The following is a 26,422-nucleotide window of genomic DNA, read 5'->3' on the forward strand; positions in this document are numbered from 1 at the left end:
TTTTTTCAAAAATCTTTTCCATCCCTCTCTTCCTCATTACAAAGAAGAATGAAATGTTTTTTTTGAAATTAGCAAGTTATCTATAGAATGAGATGATTTGATACAAATCAATTTTCATCGTCACAGTATTAAATAAATTAATTCACCAAAGTAGCTTGCAAGATAATGAAGGCAAAACTCAAGCAAAGAAATTGAATGACCTTTAACAATAGAATTAAATAGAATTAAATAGAATTAAATGTCAAAGTCTTGAAAAGGAGTTCCCTCTGTTTATTTCCAGCAACTATATGTATTAGCCCAGCCACAGGATGATGGAGAATTGCTGGGTGATCCTTTTAACATGGATTTTGTTTCTGGTAAAGGATTACTTTTCCTAGCAGGAACACACAGTATTTCTTATTGAAATTATTTTTTTTTCTTGAATCCCTCAAAATATTGTATTTTTGCTGAAAAGAGAGACTATTTTCTTAGATTTTGCTTTTTATTGACGTCTATAAAAACTAAATATTTCAGTCAAAGTTGATAACTGCCTGGACTACAGGTATGTTCCAAATGTCACAAAGTTGTAGGTATCTTTCTGATAAAAAATCACATAGAGTAGACAAGCTGTTTGAGTACTAAGTGTCAATTGTCCACATCAAGATGAGAAGTCTCGAAAGGTGCAAACTCTTAAAAATCATATCAAGATGATAGGGGAGAAAGAAAAATGAATAGAAACAAATAACCAAAAGAAACCTAGATATGATATTAGTTGAATAAAATGGAGCTGGATTCTAAAATCAAGCTATCAGTACTCTGCCTGCATACTATAATTGTGTGCTGTATAGTATATGCATAGTTACTTACAACTCCATTCATTAATTTTTCTCTGTATTTGTAAATTTATATGTCACCCTTTGCTGATATGTTATTCTCAACAATAAAGAGGTGAGACAAAAAGCATGTCAATTTATAACAAATGACTCATACACTGTTGAGCCGGGTGCATAGATATATAAGCAACTTCCTCTAGGTAACATAGATCACTAAAGGAAGGGCCTTGAACCAGTGCTGGCTTAATTAGGAATCTTAAGAGCAAAAACTGAGGTTTCTTGGAAAAAAAGAAATTCTGCCTCAAGACTACAGCATCAACTGCTGACTGAGTTTCCAGCCTGCCAGCCTGCCCTATAGACTTCAGTTTTACCATCCTCCAAAAACCTGTGAGTCAATTCCTTAAAATTTCTGTCTCTCTCTCTGTATGTATGTATGTAGACATACATAAATGTATACAGATATATGTATATGCATGTATATATATCTATATATCCACATATATACACACACACACACTGTATCTATAGGTTCACTATGAGTTGGAATCCGCTCAATGGCAACGAGTTTGATTTGATTTTATATACCATATGGCACCCTGGTGGCACAGTGCTTTTGAGCTGTGGCTGTTAACCAAAAGAGTAATTCAAACCCACCAGCCACTCCTTGGAAACCCTAGGGGGCAGTTGTACTCTCTCCTATAGAGTTATTAGGAGTTGGAGTCGATTCCGACTCATAGAAAACCTATAGGACAGAGTAGAACTGCCCCCTAGGGTTTCCAAGGGATGGCTAGTGGATTCGAACTGCCCACCTTTTGCCCAGCTCTTAACCACTGCACCACTAGGGCTCCATATATCTATATATACCATATATATAGATATACCATATATATATGCATATATATATAAAGAACCATATACCTGTATGTGAAAAATATCTACTGATCACAAGTTTTCTCACATTGTATAAAGATTCAGTGGTTAATAGGGCCACTGTAGTTCCTGTCTTCATAGTCTTTACAGAATTCGGGGTAATTACACAGACAAATACAGCAAAATGGGATAAATAGTTTAAGAATGGTCCATGAAAGACACACGACTTTCCATTGCTGTGGTTCAAGGTTGAAATTTATTCTGTGTATTAGGAGTTGGTTAAGATAATTAAGTTGATAGGAAAGAGGGAACAATCCATGAAGGGAATCAGCATAAGCGAATTGAAGAATGTAGGATTGCTTACGACAAATTGAAATTCTTAGTTAAATAAATGATACATGTGGAGATCAGTCACATAGAAAGCACTTAAAAGATGTTAACTTATTTTCAGTGTTTCTATTTTTTAATATATTAATATTTAATTCTATGACTTTCTATATAGTCTTTCCTTGACCTGATCATTACTGGTCCTTTGTTGTGCCTATACTTACTCATCCATTAAGTCTCAGATCTTCCCCATTTCAAGAGATATTCTCTAAGCCTCTTAAATTGTATCCTTAAAGCATAGTACAATGTCTGATGCAGAAATGGGCACATAAAAATGTGTTAGGTTTATTCCTTACAAATGAAGAAATACTCTTGAGCAAGTCACTTATATGAGCTTCAATTTACAAATCAACAAAATGAGATTTTAATTCTTAGCCTGTATGTATTAAAACTATTTAATGAGGCCTGCATGTAATATTCCCCTAACAGTAACTAGAATATGGAAGCCTTGCACCCTCTCCTCCTCTTCCTCTTTATTACTTACAGAGTCAAATAGAGCTTCAAACACTACTACCAAATTCTAAGAGTTGATGACACTATATAAGAAGAATATGTTCTTCAGCCTAAGCATTGATTTTAACATTAACATTTTTACAGATTTATTAAAAGTTATTATTTGCTATATTTTTCAATTCTGAAAATTCTACCTTTCGAGTATTTACCATTTAAAATACACATACACTTCCAAGAAATGCTTTAGAATCTGAAAGTATTCAAAGGGAAAATGCTCTGTCTAGAAAAATTTGAAATAAATCCAGTGAAACATTAGCATTCTATCTACTTCTGAAATTTTATCTTTTCTACCCAGGACTGTTTTTGGAAGATGGGAGAATGCATTGTGTAATACTCAGGGCTGACAGCAAATGGAACTTTTCTGTACTAGACTCAATAAATTCAGGAGCAGGCACCTAATCTGGATATTACGTTTTTATGTGAAGGTGCCTTTTCTCCATCTTGTGCACTAGGCATTTAGTCCTAATGGATGCTATTTGCAGACACTGCCTCACCATAAATAACTGTTTCAGTGAGGTCGGGACCCTTTGTGTTCAAGTTGTTGTCAGTGTTCCAATTGAATGGCATCTGTGCTTGTATCCTGCTTCAGGGGAAAACACATAGGCGCACAGAAAATCTCAACTGTTCCACAAACCACATCTCCATTCTACACATCATTATTTGTATCGAAAATGTTTTGGTCAGAATGAGGCAAAGTAAATTGAAGATGACAAAATTTCCTATGTTTTGTAGTCAACAATCAAAATGTGTTGTGCTCTGTTCTATATCTGCTTGCATCCTTCCTACATATTTTATTTTCTCATTTGTTTTTAAACAACTAGACCTACATTTAAATTTATATAAATAGAGCATGGAGCCTCTGGGCACATTTAAAATACAAGGAAATAAATAAGCATTCTTAAAAAATGCTATAAAAATCACAGTGGAATCCTTTTTTTTTTTTTCTTTTTGGAATAGTAAGGAAAGGAAGAAAAAGGCATCTAAGCTTGGGGGAAAAAAATCAACTAAAAATTTAACCATATTGAAGAAAAGTTGTGGCTTCATGAAATACCCTGTGTTATAGAGGAAGGACATAGGCGTGTAGTAGAACAATATGGAGAAAAGACCTGGTTTAATAATTATGTAAAATTAGTTAAACTCATAGAAAATGTCCCTGTTATTATTATTTTATTATGTTATTATTATCAAAATTATTTTAATTGCTAATTTAATTCCTTAAAATTCCTATATAGTTTAATAATCCTTCAAGGAGTAGTCATATCTCTGTAATCTTTTTTATATCATCATCATAAAACAATATTGTCTTAATTGAATTGTAATTGAAAAATATCATGATAGAAAAAACAAATATAATAGACCTTTTTTCAAAGTGACATTCAATGGAAACATGTACATTAGAGTAAATATTGGACCTCTGGAAGCTTCTAGGAAGAAGGAAATTTTAGGAAAAGAATTTGCTTAGATAAATTTATTGTAATGTATAGTACAATAGTATAAAGAAAAGATCTTGTTCAATAATGATTCCAAACCTGTTGTGAAGACTAGAATAGCTCAGCACAGACATAGCAAATGCAGCTATTATTATTTTAATTGTTAAGCTGATTCATTAAAATCTATAGAGAGATTAGTAATTCTTCTAGGAATTGTCATATATCTTGTAGTCCATTCCACAGAATACTTTTTAAAATACCTTGTTGTATTTAAACAAACAAAAATGTTGTTATTAGGTGCCTGGAGTCCGTTCTGACTCATAACAACCTTACGTACAGCAGAGTGAAACACTGCCCGGTCCTGCACCATTCTCCCCATCATTGTTATGCTTGAGCCCATTGTTGCAACCACTGTATCAATTCATCTTGTTGAGGGTCTTCCTCTTTTACCAAACATGCTGTCCTTCTCCAGGGACTGATCTCTCCTGAAATCATGTCCAAATTATGTGAGACTAAGTCTTGCCATCCTCGCTTCCAAGGAGCATTCTGGCTGTACTTCTTCCAAGACACATTTGTTCAATCTTTTGGCAGTCCATGGTATATTCTACATTCTTCGCCAACACCATAATTCAAAAGAGTCAATTCTTCCTTGGTCTTCCTTATTAATTTCCCACCTTTCGCATGCATATGAGGCAATTGAGAACACCATGGCTTGGGTCAGGTGCATCTTAGTTCTCAAAGTGACATATTTCCTTTTCAACACATTAAAGAGGACTTTTGCAACAGATCTGCCCAGTGAAATGTGTCTTTTGATTTCTTGACTGATGCTTCCACGAGTGTTGATTGTGGATTCAGTTAAAATGAAATCTTTGACAACTTCAATCTTTTCTCCATCACTTATTGGTCCAGTTGTGAGGATTTTTGTTTTCTTTATGTTAAGATGTAATCCATACTGAAGGCTGTGGTCTTTGATCTTCATCAGTAAGTGCCTCAAGTCCTCTTCACTTTCAGCAAGCAAGGTTGGTGTCATCTGCATATCACAGGTTGTTAATGAGACTTCCTCCAATCCTGATGCCATGTTCTTCTTCATATAGTCCAACTGCCTCTAGATCTATGTACAGATTCCTCATGAGCACAATTAAGTGTTCTGGAATTGCCATTCTTCACAATGTTATCCATAATTTGCATGTGGTATTAATGATCTTGCTTGATAATCTCCATATTCAGTTGGATCACCTTTCTTTGGAATGCGCATAAATATGGATCTCTTCCAGTCAGTTGACCAGGTATTAAAACTCACATATAACTATGAATATTAGACTTCTGGTTGTTGCCAGTAAAAAAGATATTTTAAAAAGAGAAATTGCCCAGGTATTTTAGTGTAATATGAACAGGGCTGTTGAGAAAAATAATAATTATGAAGGATTTCTTCTATAATTTTTTTTATATTTTTGCATTTAGTCTTTGAGTTCAAAGTAAATCTAAGACAATGACCACACTCATTTAGAAATGTTTTCCTTTATAACTCAAGTAAGATTTGTGTGGCTAATTTTGAAGTACATCCTTATAAAAAATATACCCTGCTCAAAGAAATGTAGAAAAAAAATAAATCTAAGTGCATATTCTTCCCAACAAAGAAGTATGTGGTAAATAAATAGGTTGGAAGACTTATGCAACTTTTGTGATCAGTGAAAAGCACTAACATTGTTATTAGCGTTAACTTAATTTGTCATTTTTAAATAGCTTTTCTAGGTATGAATTAGTAAATATTTACACTATTTGCATTACTTATTAATTTTTTTGATTTAAATAACAATTGCCATATGTAATCTGCTTGATGTTTTATCTCTAATTACACTTTATCATGAAAGAGAGAAATGTGTAATAAAAGAAAAAATCTCTAAGTGCTTCAAATGTCAGAATCTTGTAAAAGTTAATTATTAGTATTTCAAACTTTTTCAAGTGCAGTCTAAAAGAGCACCCTGGAATACAATGAATAGAAAAACTATGTAAAAGCTTGATGTTTTTAACAGTAACTTAGCAAACAAAAGCTTTATGTTAATAACAGTAGGTATTTATTTTCAATCATTCCAGCTAATTTGCTTTCCGTAACTGTAGGAAACTAGTCTTCAGTAATTAATATTGCTTTAAACTTTATCTGGAACACCTTCTTAAGGAGTTCTTCCTAAATGGCATAGAATTTAAAAATTAATGACTTAATTTAGGAAAAAAAATACTACATTCAGATACCTACTTTAGATGATTATTGGAGTTAATTAAGAGGAAATATTCAGAATAAACAAGAAAAATGGCACTAAGAATGAAGTAAAACAATTAATATATACAAATACTGGCAATCTTTCCTATATATATATATTTCATATATATATAGATATGCTGATGTCCTATATATATATGTATATATATGCGAACACACACACATAGGAAAGGTCAACACTATGTGTGTATATATAGAGAAAGCGAGAGGGGGAGGAAAGTTTGGCAGTTCAAAACTGCCAGAGGCTCAGAGCAAGAAAAATGTGGCAGTTAGGTTTCATAGAGATTTACAGCCTTGGAAACACTATAAGGTCGCTATGAGTCAGAATCAGCTCAATATCCGGGACTCTACATATACATGAAACTTCTGATTGTGAGTGTTCATGCATGGCCCATTCCTTTCATTCTATCGAAGAACTCAACTGTCATCAAAGAACAAGTTTTTTAGGAAGAAATGATGGACAAGATAGGGAACTAAAACCATGGCTCATACTACAAATTGCTTCATTACTGGCTTTGTTATTGCCCTGCCTTGAATTTTTAAGAAGTATACTTATAGTCCATCAAAGTGTGATCCATGGACCAGCAGCACTACATAACCTAAAATGCAGGTCCTACCACAAACCTATTGAATCAGAATCTGCATTTTAACTACATCTCAGATGATTTGTACCCACACCTTGGTGCTGAGAAAGCTAAAGGCTAGCAGTACAAAAGGTAATGTTGAAAAGTCAGCATGAGAAGATCACGGAAGGCCTTGTATGGCATATGTTAAGAGTTTGACTGAGAAACCCTGACTTAGTGCAATTTAATAATAAGGATATTTGTTAAGGTGGGCTATATGGAAGGAAACTTCAGGGCAAAACTTAAGCTTCTATGCAACTTATGTTGGCTTCCTCGAGCTGCTAAAACAACAGGTGCAGCTATTCCAGGATCTGTATCCATACATGTTTTGTGTTCCCATATATTGATCTTAGAAGAAAAACAAAACAAAAATGTTTCAAAAAAAACTCCCCCAAAACCACTCATTACTTCATTGACCATAACTGGGTCACATGTCATCACCTATAATAATTAGTGACAATGGGAAAAAAGATTACCATGAGTGGCTTAGATAATCAGTGGCAGACCCGGAAGCTGAGTTTGGGGCCATCTTCCCTTCAGTCATTTGCATACAGTTAGGTTGAAAACTTGAGAAATAAGTATTTTGTTGGGATGAAAGGAAAGATGAAGGAGTTTGGTGGACAACTTCATCCTATATATAAAATGGAGACCTTGAAATATTGTTAAGCAGGATAATGACATGATTATATCTGTTGGTAAAAAATATTGTCAAGAAATTTATGTCTGTACAAGGCAGATAGATCATTGTTATGAGGCCACTGCAAGTACAGTGAGAGAGCCAAACAGTCCAAACCAAGGAAGTTATAAAAACAAAGAAGATATAGCATTTTGTAAAGATACAGTACTTAAAAGTAGAATAGAAAGGACCTGATGATTGAGGGGATATGGCGAGTGAGAGGATAAGAAGTGGTGTAGGTAAGTTCATAGGATTCTGGGCTACCAAAGTTGAATATTCTTTCCGGTATAGAAATTACTTCTTCTTCTTTTTATTTTTTTTTACTAGAATGTACCCAATATTGGCACAGTGAATGATAAAATCTAGGTGATCAACAAATATTTATTAATGTAAGAAATCCCCGCACATCTGTCAGTTTGTCCTACTGTGGTGGCTTTTGTGTTGCTGTGATGCTAGGAGCTATTCCACTGGTATTTCAAATACCAGCAGGGTCATCCATGGTAGACAGGTTTCAGAGGAGTTTCCAGACTAAGACAGACTAGGAAGAAGATTCTGGGGGTCTACTTCTGAAAAAATTGGCCAGTGAAAATCTTACTAATAGCGGAACATTGTCTGGTATAGTGCTGGAATATGAGCCTCTCAGGTTGAAAGGTACTCAAAATATGACTGAGTATGAGCTGCCTCCTCAAAGTAGAGTCAACCTTAATGACGTATACGGAGTTTAGCTTTTCAGACCTTCATTTGCTGATGTAGCACTACTCAAAATGGGAAGAAACAGCTGCAAATATTTATTAGTAATCGGAATGTGGAATGCTCAATGTATGAATCTAGGAAAACTGAAAGTCATCAAAAATGAAATGGACCGCATAAAGATTGATATCCTAGGCATTAGTGAGCTGAAATGGACTGGTATTGACCATATTGAATCAGATAGTCATATGGTTTACTATGCTGGGAATGACAAATTGAAGCAAAAAGGTGTCACATTCATCGTCAAAAAAAAAATGTCAAGATCTATCCTAAAGTACAGTTCTGTCAGTGATAGGATAATACCCATATGCTTACAAGGAAGATCAGTTAATGCAACTATTATTTAAATTTACTCACCTACCATTAATGCCAAAGGTGAATAAATTGAAGATTTTTACCACCTTCTGCAGTCTGAATTTGATCAAATATGCAATCAAGATGCATTGATAATCATTTGTGATTGGAATGGGAAAGTTGGAAAAAAAGAAGGAAAATATGGTGTTGGTGATAGAAATGACACTGGAGAATTCTGCAAGACCAATGACTTTTACATTGCAAATACCTTTTTTCAACAACATAAATGGTGACTATACACATGGACCTCACTAGATGAAATACATAGGAATCAAATAGACTACCTCTGTGGAAAGAGACAATGAAGAAGGTCAATATCATCATTCAGAACAAAGCCAGGTTCTGACTGCAGAACCGTCCATCAATTGCTCATATGTAAGTTGAAGTTGAAGCAGAAGAAAATTAGAACATGTCCATGAGAGCCAAAATACAACTTGAGTATAACCCACCTGAATTTAGAGACCTTCTCAAGAATAGATTTGATGCATTGAATACTAATGACCAAAGACCAGACAAGTTGTCGAATGACATCAAGGACATCATACTCAAAGAAAGAAAAATGTCATTAAAAAGACAGGAAAGAAAGAAAAGACCAGACTGGATGTCAGAAGAGACTCTGAAACTTGCTGTTGAACATCCAGTAGTAAAAGGAAATGGAAGGAATGACAAAGTAAAAGTGCTGAGCAGAAGATCTCAAAGGATGACACAAGAAGACAAAGTAAAGTATTTTGATGAAATGTGCAAAAACCTGGAGTTAGAAAACCAGAGAAGAACACACTCGGCATTTCTTAAGCTAAAGAATTTAAGAAAAAATTCAAGCTTTGGGCTGAAATTTTGAAGGATTCTATGGGGAAAATATTGAACTATGCAGAAAGCATCAAAAGAAGATGGAGAGAATACACAGTCACTGTACCTAAAAGGATTGGTTGACCTTCAACCACTCAGGAGATAGCATATGATCAACCACTGATGGAATTGAAGAAAGAATCCCAAGCTGCACTGGCGAGAATGGAGAAAAAAAAGGCTCCAGGAATTGACAGAGTATCAGTTGAGATATTTCAACAAATGGATGCAGCACTAGATGTGCTCAGTGATCTATGTCCTGACCAACCTACTAAAAGAGATCCGCATTTGTACCCATTCCAAAAAAGGTAGTCCAACAGAATACAGAAAATTATATAACAATATCATTAATATCACACACAAGTAAAATTTTACTGAAGATCATCCAAAATCGGTTGCAGCAGTACATCAACCAAGAACTGCCAGAAGTTCAAGCCAGATTCAGAAAAGGATGTGGAACAAGGAATATCATTGCTGATGTCAGAAGGATCTTGACTGAAAGCAGAGAATACCAGAAATATGCTTACCTGTGTTTTTTTGACTATGTAAAGGCAGACAACTGTGTGGATCATAACAAATTATGAATAACATGGAATTCCATGGGAATTCCAGAACACTTAATTGTGCTCATAGAAACCTGTACATAGATCAAGAGGCAGTTGCTGTAACAGAACAAGGGGATACTTCGTGGTTTAAAGTCAGGAAATGTGTGCATCAGGGTTGTATCCTTTCACCATACTTATTCAATCCATATGCTGAGCAAATAATCCAGGAAGAATGGACTATAAGAAGAAGAATATAGCATCAGGATTGGAGGAAGACTTGTAATATGCAGATGACACAACCTTGCTCACTGAAAGTGAAGAGGACTTAAAGCATTTACTGATGATCAAAGACTACAGCCTTCAGTAGGGATTACACCTCCTGTAAAGAAAGCAAAAATCCTCACAACTGGACCAATAAGCAACATCATGATAAATGGAGAAAATATTGAAGTTGTCAAGGATTTAATTTCAGTTGCATCCACAATCAATGTTCATGAGAAATGGCAGTGAAAAAATCAAACGAAGTCTTGCATTGGGCAACTCTGCTGCAAAAGACATCTTTAAAGTGTTAAAAAGCAAAGATGTCACTCTGAGGGCTAAGATGCACCTGACCCAAGCCATGGTGTTTTCATTCACCTCATATGCATTCAAAAGCTGGCAATGAATACGGAAGACTGAAGAAGAAATGATGCCTTTAAATTATGGTTTTGGTGAAGAATATTGACTAAACAACGCACTGCCATAAGAACAAACTAATCTGTCTTAGAAGAAGTACCGCCAGAATGTTCCTTAGACACGAGGATGGTGAGACTGTCTCACGTACTTTGGACACGTTATCAGGAAGGACCAGTCTCTGGAGAAGGACATCATGTTTGGTAGAGGGTCAGCGAAAAAGAGGAAGACCCTCCATGAGATAGACTGACCCAGCAGCTGCAACAATGGGCTCAAAGATAGAAAAGATTGTGAGGATGGCAGATAACCGGGCAGTTTTCGTTCTATTGTACATAGGGTTGCTATGAGTTTGAACAGGCTCCATGGCACCTAACTACAACAACAACAAAGTAAAAAATAAATGTGTCATTAGCTAAGGTCAATAGTGCAGGTGAAAGAGATTTGAGGATGAGCCAAAATGTTGTGGGACAATTCTTTTCAGCAGATAAGTAAAAATTCCAAGTCTTGGAGGAGAGACTTAAGCTCAAAATGGAGTACATACTTAGACACTACTTGGTGAAATTTAATAAGAAAGACATTTGTATCCTGTATACTTTTTTCTGCCTTTTTTCTTTCCATCCTAGTTTCCCCAAAAGGCTTACTTGCCTACCCTACTGACACTTATTGTTGTTAGATGCCATCTAGTTGATTCCGACTTATAGTGACCCCATGTGATAGAGTAGAACTGCATCACAGGGTTTCCTAGGCTGTGATCTTTACGGGAACAGATTACCACATCTTTCTCCGTTGGAGCTGCTGCGTGGGGTCAAACAGTTAGAGGCCAGGATATAAAGTCCATTCGGAATGAAATTATCATAAGATCATAGGCTAGGCAATTTCCCAGAAATGAAACTCATCTCTGAGTCATATTACATGGTGACCTAAGACTGTGCTTTCTCTAAGTTCTGCATTTTTCACATTCTGTTTCTTCTTACTAGAATGCTCTTACTCCCTTTGCTGCCTGCTTAATTTCTACTCATCCTTAAAGTTTCAAATAAATATCACTTGAATTCAATTTTTAAACTTCTACTGGACATCTATTATGTAATTCTTGAATGTTTTACATTCTTTGTGTTCAAAAAGCTCATCATGTAGTGGGGCTAACAAATAATATAAAGTCTATGTACTAAATTGTGGATATATATTGGGTATTATGAAAGTCAGTTATCTACTCACCCAAAATCTAGAAGGGGAGCTGAATGAAGTAAAAAAAAAGCTTCTAAAATAAAGTGGCCTGAAATTGAGACTTAATTCTGAGAATTCCAAGAAAGGGAATTGCACCAGCAAATCAGAGTGGGTGACAACACTTTATGCACATATTGAGGTTATAAAGATTGGGGGTAGGTTGTTGAACCTTACACATGTTCTTCATTCCTGCATATAAACATGAGGTGGTGGGGCAGGGAGTGACATGGGCTAGAAAGATAGGTATAGTTCAGTTCATTGAGGGTCTTAGATTTAAAATGAGGTAGCTTGGATCTTATTAGTAGGTAATAAGAATTCTTTTTAAGTCTTCTATCCCATCTCCAATCCTATCAGGTTGATTTCCAGACCCTTCTTTTCCCATAATAACAGAGACATAGCATTGTTAGAGGGTTTATGAATTCTATTGTACTTTTTGTTTGCTTTCATTTTTCCTTACTGTGTGTAGTTATTTTGTTCTATTAATTTTCAGTCTATTTTTACAGCTCAAACTTCAATAAATGTTTCTTGAGTGTATTGATAAGTGTACCTTTATAAAAAAAAAAAAAAAACATGCTATTCTCTTTTGTGCTAAATATGTTTCCCAAATCACTATGTTGTTAAACTCTTGAAAACAGTGTCTGTGACTTATTATTATTATAAAAACTTATGATGGTTTGTCCACAGATGCATATATCTAGAGGGCTCTCAATACATTTTATGATGTGAATTAAAGTTAAATGAGGTGAGGGGATCAATTTTACTTTCTTTAACCTCATTATAACAGGAGAAAAACTTTATTTCTGCATGTCCTATACTTATAGAGTACTTAGCTATATTCCTTTCTCACTTGAGGAAAAGAGAAAAGACAATAATGTACCAATGCAGTAGCTTCTAGATTTCAGCCTTCTCTATTAACATTTTTATATACTCTTCTAAGATCTTTCCCGTACTCTAAGGAAATTAAGGTAAAATAAATGAGCAATATCACTTGCTTGAGTAGTTTAGATATCTTTTAATAGCAGATCTGCATAGATTTCCGTTATAGAATCTATTGACCTAATACAGACCTTAGGTTAACCTTCGGGTAGACTTGCTAGAAAGATCCATTAAGCATGCATGGATGGTTAAAACAGGTATACAAGCAAAGCTTATAAACCAGAGAGAATGAGAAACCCCCTGACTTATTAAACAGACTTGTTTCATCACCCCGTCAAACTAACAAACACTTAATAGATTATATTCTGAATTTTAAAATGCTACTTTCAATGCTTTTGCAGTACATTGCACAAGCAATAGCCCTGTCAGATTATCTGAAACTTTCTGAAACGTGTTAATTGACAGGAATCTATGGGGTCAGAGTACAAACTTGAATATCACACAAGTAAATTCTTGACATAGTACTGTATAAACTAGAACAGAGTAAAATATCAAACTATCTTAAACAGATTAGATATGGCAGGTGAAGTCAGATGGATTTTTAAATACTCAGAAAGCTCTGTGAAATTCTTTTATATTTTCTCTAGGCCTATATTTTATAAAAGTTAACATCAAAAGTGGTATAGATGAAAAAAATGAGATTTTAGAGAAAAACATATCTTGGTTTGAATTTATGTTCACCCATTTACTAGTTGGATGACCTTGGGTAAAACTTAACGTATTTAAATCTCACTTCACTTTTCTTCAAGTTTGGGTTAATAATTCCTACCTTGCAGTGTTGTTGTAAGGATTAAACATAATAACTAAGAAAAAAAGAGACAGAGAGAGACAAGTACAGTGTCAGGCAGTACAAATTCAACCTATGGCAGCTTTATTATAATTGATAAATATATAAACTTAGCTGTTTGGTTCACTTGGGATACTGTTGATTTTTTGTGCATAGGTCATTAGTATTTAACATATGTAGAGTCCTGGGTTCCTGCTACAGCTCTGTCCCAAATGCTATGGGTCCTTGAGAAAACCATTTAATTTCTTCATAACCTTGGTTTCTACGTTAGGATATTGAGAGAAGAAAAATGAGAAAAAAAAATATGGTTGGATCAAAATGATTTACTGTTTTTTTTGGTATTGTTCTTTTTTTTTTTTTTTTTTGAACAGCTCAGCAATAAAAATAGCAAACACTTACATGGTTTTAGGCACTTATTAGGTATTAGGAATAGCTCTAAAAGTTTTATATATAAATCATGAATTTAATTCTTAAGAAGACTCTATGAGGGAAGTACTGTTATTACACCCATTTGACATTGGGGAAACTGAGCACGAAGTTAGGTAATTGACCATGGTCACATAGTTAGTGGTGGGACTAGCTTTCCAATCTGCGTTGTCAGCTCCAAAGTTAATTTTTTAACCAATATACTATACTGCCTTTCTAAATAATTTTGTAGTCTATGTGTGTGTGTTTTAATGTAAATTCCAAACTGAAAGTACAATTCTTGTCAATAAATTCTTGTCTAAAATAATGTTGATATACATGCCATTTGAGGAGACAGAGAGAAAGCACAAGTGTCTTTTTCAAGGAAGTTTTCTCTAAAGTGGGCCAAAAAAATAAATAAATAAAGCAGTAGATGAGGCCAAAACTCAAGTCAAGGGAAAACATTTTATTTTAACAGAAGAGCAATATCGGCACGTTTGTTTGCTATTACAATGAAACAAAGATGACTGATGACATTGAAGACAAAGAGGATTACAAAAGCAAAATACCGTGCAGTCAGAAAGTTAGTCTAACGAATATTTATCTGATACATCGCTGGAGTTCTTGGGAACAGATCATTTGAAATGAAGAAGAAAATCTATTAATTTTCCCTTTTCATAATATTGTTCATATGTCCAAATAATTTTTGCTAATGCTGGACATAATATTAACAGATTAAATAAACAGATAAATGGGTAGGTAGAATCCCTTGGTGCAAACAGTTAAGCACTTGACTACTAGCTGAAAGGTTGGTGGTTTGAACCCACCCAGAGGTATCTCGGAAGACAGGCCTGGTGATCTGCTTTCAAAATGCTGAAAAACCCCATGGAGCAGTTCTACTTTGCACACTTGGGTTGTTATGATTCAAAAGTGACTTGACGGCAAATGACAACAGCAATACATACATACATATATATATCTTTGTCTGTTTATCTATATAGATATACATATATATACCAAATTGAAACAGTAAAAAGTGTGGTTTAATTATTTTAATTCATTCCATGTATTAAATGGATGATATTGCCCACAAGGTGGTGAAAATTTGTTCTGAGGGAAGGCAAAAATCTTAAATATGTGGCTGTACAAAATGCCACAGTACATAAATAGATAGACGATATATCTGTGGTATTAAAATTTAATAGAGATGGGCACTAAGGAAGAAAATAAATGCTCAAAAAGGCTTCTTTGAGGATGATGAAAATTTAAAAAAATGGTTGAGATAGGCTAATACAGAGTGTGTTTTTAAAAATTTTTGTAAGTATCATATATGCTGTGGCATATAAAAAGTAAAAATTTATATTAACTAATTCCTTGAGAAAAACAGTGGAAAACCTACTGACTTATTTTAAATGTTAAAATAATATAGATTATTTTGGCCTTATCACTTAAAAAGCCACAGAAGTAGCTTTAAAATAGAAGGTACACCTGCCTGTGAAATGAAGTCTTCACTGAAAGGTCTCAGAGCCTCAGGACCAGGATAGGCTGGGCCACCATCAGAGAGGGTGTAGATTTGGTCAAGTTTCAAGAATGTATAAAATGACTCCAAACACATGTGCTTTCCCAGACCTCAGCCTTCCCTCGACCCTTGTCATACCGATACAAGAGAGCTCCCTTGTTTTTGTGAGTGTGTGTGAGTGTCAAACTCTCAAATTAGGACTGTAAGTTTGCTAAAGTTCAGTTAATTTTGCCATCTGCCTTCAAGGAGATTGGACCCAGTGTAATGAGGCCCTGCACTAAACAAATTAATCACACAGAACAAATGTTCTGCCATCCTCCTGAATTCTCATTCTACTAGAGCTTTCTACTCCCATGTTTCACTGGGATTACCCTGGAATAGCCTGGTAAGCACTATATTGAACAATGTCTCTGTCCCACACAGATCTAGATTCCTACCCAAATGCCCATAGTTCAACAGTACAGAATTGTCAGTATGACTCAAATCTAGGTAAGAATTGACTATGGTGCGGTTATACCAATGAATAATTAATTGAATTTCAAGGATGTAACACAACACCTACTTCTTTAATACTTACACTATGGATATTAGTCAAGCCATCTATCTATCTATCTATATATATATATCCATATATATTTCTATATATATAGTTTGAATCTGGAACACAACAACTTGTGAATCCATACTTGCACATTTGTTCATAGATTATTCTTCTGCTAATACAACAACATTGTAATCACTTTTCAAGGTTTTATCCTTTTTATATGCTTTTATACATTTTTTTCTTTTAATGTAATCAAAAAAGAGTTTTCTCTAGAAATCAATCAGCTGTATATATGTTTTAGTGAGATGAATGTACATCTTTTGAGGCATTTCAGATGAGTCTGAGTATGCTGAAAACAGGTACCAGAGATAAATCATTAATAAATTGAATGGAAGTTTTTATATAATAAAGTCCAGGCATGAGAAATATCATGAAAATGTACACAAGTGACAAAAGCAAAGACATGAAAGCAAACTCATTTTAAGAAGGTGAACACATATGTGATAAACGGAAAAACTCAGATAGATGTTGTAGATAAGAGGATAGACATGTGATTATATTTCCCTACAAATAAAACTACCTTCCTTACATAGTATTTATTTTCTATTTAATTTCTAACACTATCAAGGTATAATAAGTATTGATTTGAAGTACACAGTAACATATACCAACATTTAGTAATCTAGCACTCAAGGTAAATTTTTTCCCATCTCTAACTTTTAGCTCAGAAAGGATATTTCCCTTCAAACTCAAAAAGGGGAAGCTGTGCATGTTTCTGAATTACAAATTTGCGGTAGTATCAGATTATCTAGAACATAAAAAATGAGAAATTTGCCTGAATGTATAACTTTTCCATCCCACATTCAGCTGAAATGAAGGCCATGTCAGGAGTAGAACATATTCTATTTGCAATGATGAATAACTGGTGCTAACAGCAGCTACACAGGCAGAGCCATTAGAGAGATGGATGAATGTATCAGTAAGTAGAGGCACACATATCTGCTAATGGGAAGGTCACAAAGCAAACATTAACAATCAAGAACATTAATACATTCCCCTACACCAATGCTTTCTCAACAGTGACTTTTGACAGGTACAATCTGGCTCCCATATGTCTCCAGCTAACCCTCGGGGACAGTTTTAGTTCAGTACACAAACACGTCTACAGATTTGCCTTTCAAGATGATAGAAACAACTGAGAGAAAGTGTTCAGCTCTGTTTGTGTTTTGTGCACATTGTAACTAGTCTCCTTCCTGAACAGACAAATGAGATTGGTCTGTGAATTACTAACCATGTGTAAAAGATACACACCTTTTTTTTTTCCCCAGTAACTATCTATGTTGTTCCCTATTGGTGTGAAAATATATGTGTAAGATGACAACAATGTTTTGAAGTGACCAAAATTATTATTAAATAGGGAAATCATTCATACTTTCAGAGGCAAGGGGAAAAAATGAATGAGCAAAGAGAATGAAGAGATGACAAATCAATTTCCCAGTTGGCATATTGTTATCTTACTATTTGATTTGGGGGCTCTTGGAAGATCCTGGGTCCCTTGGTGGTGCAAATTGTTAACACACTCAGCTGCTAACAGTAAGACTGGAGTTCCAGTCTACCCAGAGGCAGCTTGAAAGAAAGGCCCGGTGATCTACTTGAGAAAAATCAGCCATTGAAAACCCAGTGGAGCAAAGTTCTACTCTGACACACATGAGGTTGCCATGAGTTGACCCAGCTGCAATTGTTTTTTCACTGGACAGATACCAGCCCAGAAATTAATATAGATGTTAGAACACACACACACACACATATGCACGCACGGATATGAAATAAAATGTATTACACACTAAACCGCAAATGATTCTACAAAGAGAAGGGCTCAGGTTTGGTCTGGAGTGAAGAAAAAGAGAGGAGTTTGTTTGGGGTCTTTGATTCCTATTGTGGTTAGGCACTGAGGCTGATTTTCTTAGAGCGAAAGGGGAAAGAGGAAGGAGTGGACTGAAAGCTGTCAGTAGTAAAGCATCAAATACGGAGTCTTTCTCTTGATTACATTATTTTAATATCAGAAATCATCAACCTAACAGCAACATTGTAAGTGCTGACATAAAATAGTAGTTTAGGACTTTTATTTTACTGAACAACTGTGATTTGTTTTAATTAGACTATTTATATTTTGCTTTTTCATAATGTTGTCTAGAAATGTTTGCTATGTTATCTTATTTAGTCATCTCTAAATCTGAGGCAGACATAGACCAGAAAGAACTGCAGAAAAAATTCAAGCCTCAAGTTTTAATATTGAAGGATTCTATGGGCAAAGTATCGAATGATGCAGGAAGCATCAAAGATGGAAGGAATACATATACTCACTGTACCAAAAAAAATTGATCAATGTTCAACCATTTCAGGAGGTAGTGTATGATCAAGAACCAATGGTAATGAAGGAATTAAGTCCAAGTTGCACTGAAGGCATTGGCAAAAAACAAGGCTCCAGGAATTGATGGAATACCAATTGAGATGTTTCAACAAACAGATGCAAGACTGGAAGTGCTCACTTGTCTATGCCAAGATATTTGTTGGCCAGTTCACAGAACAGTTACCTGGCCAACAGACTGGATGACATCTATATTTGTGCCCAATCCAAAGAAAGGTGATCCAACAGAATGCGGAAATTATCAAACAATATCATTAATGTCACATGCAAGTAAAATTTTGCTAAAGATAATTCAAAAACTGTTCTAGCAGTACATCAACAGGGAACTGTCAGAAATTAAAGCTGGATTCAGAAGAGGACATATAATAAGAGATATCATTGCTGATGTCAGATGAATCTTGGCTGAAAGCAGAGAATAACAGAAAGATGTTTACCTCTGTTTTATTGACTATGCAAAGGCATTCGACTACGTGGATTATAACAAATTATGGATAACCATGCAAAGAATGGGAATTCCAGAACAATTAATTGTGCTCATAGGAAACCTGTGCATAGACCAAGAGGTAATTGTTTGAACAGAAGAAGAGGATACTGTGTGGTTTAAAATCAGGAAAGGTGTGCTTCAGGGTTGTATTCTTTCACCCTGTTTATTCAATATGTATGTTGAGCAAATAATCCCAGAAGCTGGACTACGTGAAGAAGACTGAGGCATCAGGATTGCAGGAAGACTCTTTAACCATCTGTAATATGCAGATGGCACAACCTGTTTGCTGAAAGTAAAGAGGACTTGAAGCAATTGCTGATGAAAATCAAAGACTACAGCCTTCTGTGTAGATTACACTTCAACATAAAGAAAACAAAAATCCTCACAACTGCACCAATAAGCAACATCGTGACAAATGGAGAAAAACTGAAGTTGTCAAGGATTTCATTTTACTTGGATCCACAATCAGTGCCCACGGAAGTAGCAGTCAATAACTCAAACGACACATTGCATTAGGCAAATCTACTACAAAAGATCTCTGAAGTGTTCAAAAGCAAAGATGTCACTTTGAGGACCAAGTTGTGTTCGACTCAAGCCATTATATTTTCAGTAACCTCATATGCATGCACAAGCTCAGCGATGAATAAGGAAGATCAAAGAAGAATTGATGTCCTTGAATTAGTGTGTTGGCAAAGAGTATTGACTATATCATGGACTGCCAGAAGAATGAACGAATCTTTCTTGGAAGAATTTCGGCCAGAGTGCTCCTTAAAAGTGAGAATGGCGAGACTTTGTCTCATTTATTTTGGACATGTTATCAGGAGAGAACAGTCTCTGGAGAAGGACATCATTCTTGGTAAAGCAGAGGGTCAGTGAACAAAAGGAAGATCCTCAAGAGACGGATTGGCACAGCGGATGCAACAATGGGCTCAAACATAGCAATGATTTGTTGATGACGCAGGACCAGGCAGTGTTTTGTTCTCTTTTAAATACAGTCCCTACGAGTAGGAACCAACTGTAGGGCGTCTAACAGCAAGAAAATTTACATACATATATATGTAAAATTTGTCTCAAATTGTTTTTGTTCCTCTGGTCTTTCTTCCTTGTCTTCTTTTCTGTTAACCAACTATTTTAAAAATATATATTTTTAAGTGTGTCTATTGAGTTTCTGGCCATATTTCTTTGCATTATGTTATTTATATTAACTTACTTAATGTTACTTCAGGTAAAATATAGGAGCTTTGAAACAGTGTATGTCTAACTATCTACTTTAACTCCTTTTCTTGGGCAGAAATAGGGTTCGCCTGCTCTGTAATTTTTTTGCTCCTAAGGCTACTCATAATTTCCAGCTGCTCTGCTGGAATTCAGCACCATGCTCTTACAGTTAAGTTTTCTGTCACTGGTTGCAGGTACTGTTATTTGGAGAATTGCCTGATTACAAAAGTATCAAACTCACATATATGACTCTGCATCATTTTATTTTTCAAGAAAAATTTTTCCCTGTTATTTACCTGCTCTTTCAACATGAACTTTGAGTATCCACATCACTTACGCAGTTTAGCTGTTAGTCAGAGATTTGTGTACTTCATGTTTGGAATTTAGGTCTCATTCTTGCTGTGACTGTTGCTCTTCCACATTTCCTCTTTATTTTACCAGCTGATTTTCCAGTCCTCAACTTTCATCTCTGTCATCTTTAACATTGAAGGCTCTAATCACCAGCCTGTGGTTTTCACAACCAAAGTTGTGGCGATTAAGCAACGCCCTGGAGAAAAGAAGATTCAATTCTTCAACTGTTTGATATTTAGCCCTCCTACTGTTTCTCTCTGCCCTTGAATTCCTCCTAGTGTCTTTAAATTGTTATTGTAATTTTATCCCATTTTTAGCATATTTTTCTACTGGTGTTTGTAGGGCCACTTCATTTCTCAACCTTTACAAGCTGTGTTTTTTAATTCATTTTTACTTTGCTTTGAGTTATTCAACTCTTATGTTGCTGTTAGGTGCTGTTTAGTTGGTTCCGATTCATAGCTAACCTAAGTACAACAGAACCAAACAATTGTTGCTATGTTTGAGCCCATTGTTGCAGGCACCGTGTCAATACATCTCATTGAAGGTCTTCCTCTTTTTCTCTGACCCTCTACTTTACTAACCATGGTGTCCTTCTCCAGGGACTGGGCCCTTCTGATAACATGTGCTCATGTGGAACCTGTACACAGACCGAGAGTCAACCTGTGATATACAGACAACACAACCTTGCTTGCTGAAAGTACCTGAAATGAAGTCTTGCCATCCTAAGAAGCATTCTGGCTATACTTCTTCCAAGACAGTATTTGTACATTCTTCTCACAGTTCATGGTATGTTCAATATCCTTTACCAACATCATAATTCAAAGGCATCAATTCTTCTTTGGTCTTCCTTACTCATTGTCCAGCTTTCACATGCATATGAGGTAATTTAAACCACTGTGGCTTGGGTCAGGCACACCTTAGTCTTCAAAGAGACATCTTTGCTTTTCAACACTTTAAAGAAGTCTTTTGCAGCAGATTGACCTAATACAATAAGTCGTTTGATTTCTTAACTGCTGCTTCCACGGGCATTGTGAATTCAAGTAAAATGAAATCCCTGACAACTTCAATATTTTCTTTGTTTATCTTGATGTTGCTTATTGATGCCATTGTGAAAGTTTTTGTTTTCTTTATGTTAAGGTGCAATCTATACTGAAGGCTGTAATGTTTGATCTTCATTAGTAAGTGCTTCAATTATCTTCAATTTCAGCAAGCAAGGTTGCATCTTCTGCATATCGAAGGTTGTTAATGAGTCTTCGTCCATACCTGATGCCGTGTTCTTATTCATATAGCTCAGCTTCCCAGATTATTTGCTCAGCATACAGATTAAATAAGTATGGTGAAAAGATATAAACCTGACACACACCTTTCCTGATTTTAAACCACACAGTATCACCTTGTTCTGTTCAAATAACTGCCTGTTGGTTTATGTACAGGTTCTATATGAACACAGTTATGTATTCTGGAGTTCCTATTCTTCATAATGTTATCCATAATTGTTGTGATCCACACCCTGCAATGTTATCCATAATTTGTGGTTTGGCAAACCCTAAAAATTTGAACTCTGTTAGGCATTGTATAGAACAATCTGCCTAAAAATCGTTAGACTATTTTCAACATTTGTTCAAACATACCATTTGCAAGAAAAATACTAAAATTATGAAATATAGTCCTCACAGTCCAGTGGAGAGATGCAATATTCAGAAATACTATGAGTATTCTATAAGCAATGAAAAAGCTGTCAAAGCCTGGAGAAAGAACATCTAGCTATGTCCAGGTGCTCTGGGACATTTAGGAAAATTGTGACATAAGTTGAAACATCAGACGTTGATATATCCAGCTAAAAAATGGAAAAAGGTATTTCATGCAAAATCAACAGCATGTACAGCAATGTGGATGGTCATAGGCTATTCAAGATAGAGTTTTTAACTTGTTTTTCTAAAGAAACTCTAGTATAAAGAAATAGAAGAAAGAATAGTTCTTGTAAATATTAAATACTTCACACAATGCTTAAAAATGGTAGGTGTTTAATACTCAAATATTCTTAGTAAAGGACCTCTCTCCCAGGACTCCTCCCATTAACCAAGTGCCACCATTGTGGCCTCCACCCCAAATTCCTCAGGATTCATCATTGTAGCCCAGCATGTCTCCCAGTCTTGCCTCCTACAGTGTGGGCTCCATTCTGTCCACATTCTCATATATCCAAATTATGTAGCTGGCATATCTCAGCATCTCCCTCATTAAATAAATTCCTATGTTATATCTCAACCTCTTAGCTGTTCTAATTCTGTTCATTGTTACCATTAACACCAGAAAAAGAATTCATTGTTTTAGAGTCTATTTCAACTCATCGTGAGCCTGTAGGACAGAGCAGAACTGCCTCATAGGATTTCCAAGGCTGTAGTCTTTATAGAAATGGACTGCCACATCTTTCTTCTGTGGAGTAGCTGATGGGTTTGATCTGCCAACCTTTTGCTTAGCAGCCATTGGATAGACTCAGTCAATAAAAGGTATGATTGTGGCCATTATAGAATCCTAGTAAAAAATCCCAGGTGTGCTCCTAAACACTGGGTTTATAATAGTAACTATTTAGATGACAATTTGAAATATATTAGGCATGGTTATCCATTATTCACTTATTTTCCATTACGTATTTGTTAAAACCTATTACCTTCAACTCATGGCAACCCCGTGTGTTTCAGAGTAAAACTGTGCATACGGTTTTCAATGGCTGTGACTATTCAGAAGCAAATTGCCAGGCCTTTCTTCTGAGATCTACTGATTGCCGTCGAGTCAATTCTGACTCATAGCGACCCTATAGGACAAAGTAGAACTGCATCGTAGGGTTTTCAAGGAGCGGCTGGTAGATTCAAACTGCCAGCCTTTTGGTTAGCAGCCGAGCTCTTAACTACTGTGCCACCAGGGCTCTGAGATGTACTCGTTAGTGCCAATGAAACACAGAAGCCTCTTTCCTGCCTACCAAAACCTAGTGAAAATGAAATCATGTTCCTTGCCCATATATCCAAAGCCCAAAACAGCGTCATTCCGTACAGAGCAGTTTATCTTTCTCTCCTTAACCATTATGTTACGATTTCTATGAATCTCCTTGGGAGGCACTAGTTAGAAAGAGAAACCTACATTAAAGAACATTGAGTAAAGAGCCTCAAGGATGAGAGGGAAAGAGAAGAAAGTTGAAGGAACATGGTGAGATGAGAAAAGATCAATACGACTTTTAACAAAAACTTGTTGACAGGAATTCAAAGAAAAGCTACACACAAGCAGAAGATCAAGAATGTGCTCTCTAAGAGCATTAAAAAAATAAATAAATAAAATAAGTGACCAATGAGATAAGAAGTTCAGAGTGTGGGGAAATGTTAAGAATATAAGAGTCAGAGATGTAGAATAAAGATCAAACCAAGGGCAGCTTAAGAGGCTCTGGAAGGCAGCTCAGCAGTGAGGAACTGTTTAGACTTGGAATTGCGCCTGGGAGGTCAGCAAAATTAGTCATCCAGAAAGTTGTCCAGCCAAGAAGCAGAACATATTAGATATTTATGATAATTTCAGTTTGTAAAATAAAATTTCTTACATTTCTTTTGCAGGGACAGATAATCCTGAACATATAACTATAACACAGAAAGTTACCTTACTGAGTGTGTTATCATACTTGCACTATTGTGTAATGTATCTTCATGAAGAGAAAATTAGTCAAGAGGTTTTATTCTTACCATTACCTAATTCTTTCTCTAACACAGTTTTAAAACTTAAACTTAGTTGTATCATCATTTTCTAATAAAAATTTTTAATTTTTTTGTTTTGATTTGTGTTCTGGTAAAAGTCAATAGCTTTCATGTAGAGAGCTGCTTGTTGAACTCTTTTTGATGTAGCATGCACATTAAACATTATACAGGGCTACTGCACTATTAATGCCTTATTCTTAGTGGTCTATTTCGACTTAATTATTTTGAAATTCAGTATTTTTCAGGAGGAAGTGAGGAAGAGTTCGTTTTACAAAATATAGTAGTAGCAAAGTGAATTCTGCAGAGACCCTATTCTTAAAAATTCTTCATTCAAGGAAAATTCTCACTGGAATAAAAGTCAATATGATTAAAGAAAAGAGAATAAAATTGCATAGGGAAACATTTGAGAATAAATATGAATAGTAACAACATTCGCAATAAGATACAGCTTATTCTTCCTTTACTTTTTTTTTTTTTTTTGAGTGGCAGAATGAATTCTTAACTCTTAATAGAGAAAATTGAATTTTCCTTGAAGATATTAGTATGAGTAGTAGCTAAAAGTTATATTAAGCTAGTACATACTACTATATAAAGTACCATATACATCATAGAATCTACACATACATACTTATGAATAAGTTTATGTACCAGAATGAAAAAAAAGGATGGATTTAGATTTGTAAATTATTTTATTTTACTGTATCAAAATTGCTGTATAAGAAACTTTTATTAAAATGAGGAGAAGTGAATATAAGCTTGAACTAAACAAATACAATTTACAGAGTTCCATATATTTCAACAGAAAGAAAACAAAAATCTTCACAACTGGACCAATAAGCTACATCCTGATAAATGGAGAAAATACCAAACTTGTCAAGGATTTCATTTTACTTGGATCCACAATCAATGCCCATGGAAGCAGCAGTCAAGAAATCAAATGACACATTACACTGGGCTAATCTGCTGCAGAAGACCTCTTTAAAGTGTTGAAAAGCAATGTTACTTTCAGGACTAAGGTGCACCTGACCCAAGCCATGATATATATTTTCAGTCTCCTCATATGCGTGTGAAAGCTGGATAATGAATAATGAAGACCAAAGGAGAATTGATGCTTTGAATTATGGTGTTGGTGAAGAATGTTGAATATACCGTGGACTTCCAGAAAAAGAACAAGTGTGCCTTGGAAGAAGTACAGCCAGAGTGCTTCTTGGAAGCAAGGATGGTGAGACTTCATCTCATGTACTTTAGACATGTTATCAGGAAGGGCCAGTTCCTGGAAAAGGATATCATACTTGCTAAGGTAGAAGGTCAGCAAATGAGAGGAAGACACTGAATGAGATGGATTGACACAATGGCTACAACAATGGGTTGAAACATAGCAACAATTGTGAGGATGGCGCAGGACCCGGCAGTGTTTCCTTCTGTTATACATAAGGTCACTATGAGTGGAACTGACTCATAGCACCTAACAACAAGAACAATTGTAGAGCTTGTATAGAAACAGAATATTAGAACTAGAAAGGTGTTAATACCAGCATTTGCAAGATGCACTTACAAATACAAGCATTTGTAATCAGATAAGTTAGTTAATTATTGATGGAGTTACTATGTGATGGAAAGCATAGTGATGGTCTGGTATTAAACATGGGTGCAAAGAAAATAACAGTAGAAAAACGTTCATAAAGTGTACCAGATAATTTTACAGATAATCTCAAATTCATTTTGAGGTTCAAAAAATTTAGTGTGCAAAGAAACAGACATTTTCATATGTGGCTAATCTGATGTTTTCAAACAAATTGTAATTTAATTGAAAAAAAATTTATAAGATTTATACTCAAAACTTGAGAACAGAGAGTTCCGGCAAAATGGCACTCTAGGCAGAAGCACCACGCCGTCCCTCCACAGCAAAGATCCGAAAAACTAAGCCAAACAGAGAATACAACAATCCTGAAACTCTAAAACATCAAATGAAGAGATAAAGAACTCAGCCAAGCACCAAATGGAGTGAGAAAACTGACAGAGAACGGAGAGCGAGGAGAGAT

This window comes from Trichechus manatus, unplaced genomic scaffold (assembly GCF_000243295.1).
Source record: "Trichechus manatus latirostris isolate Lorelei unplaced genomic scaffold, TriManLat1.0 scaffold00017, whole genome shotgun sequence".
NCBI lineage: Eukaryota > Metazoa > Chordata > Mammalia > Sirenia > Trichechidae > Trichechus > Trichechus manatus.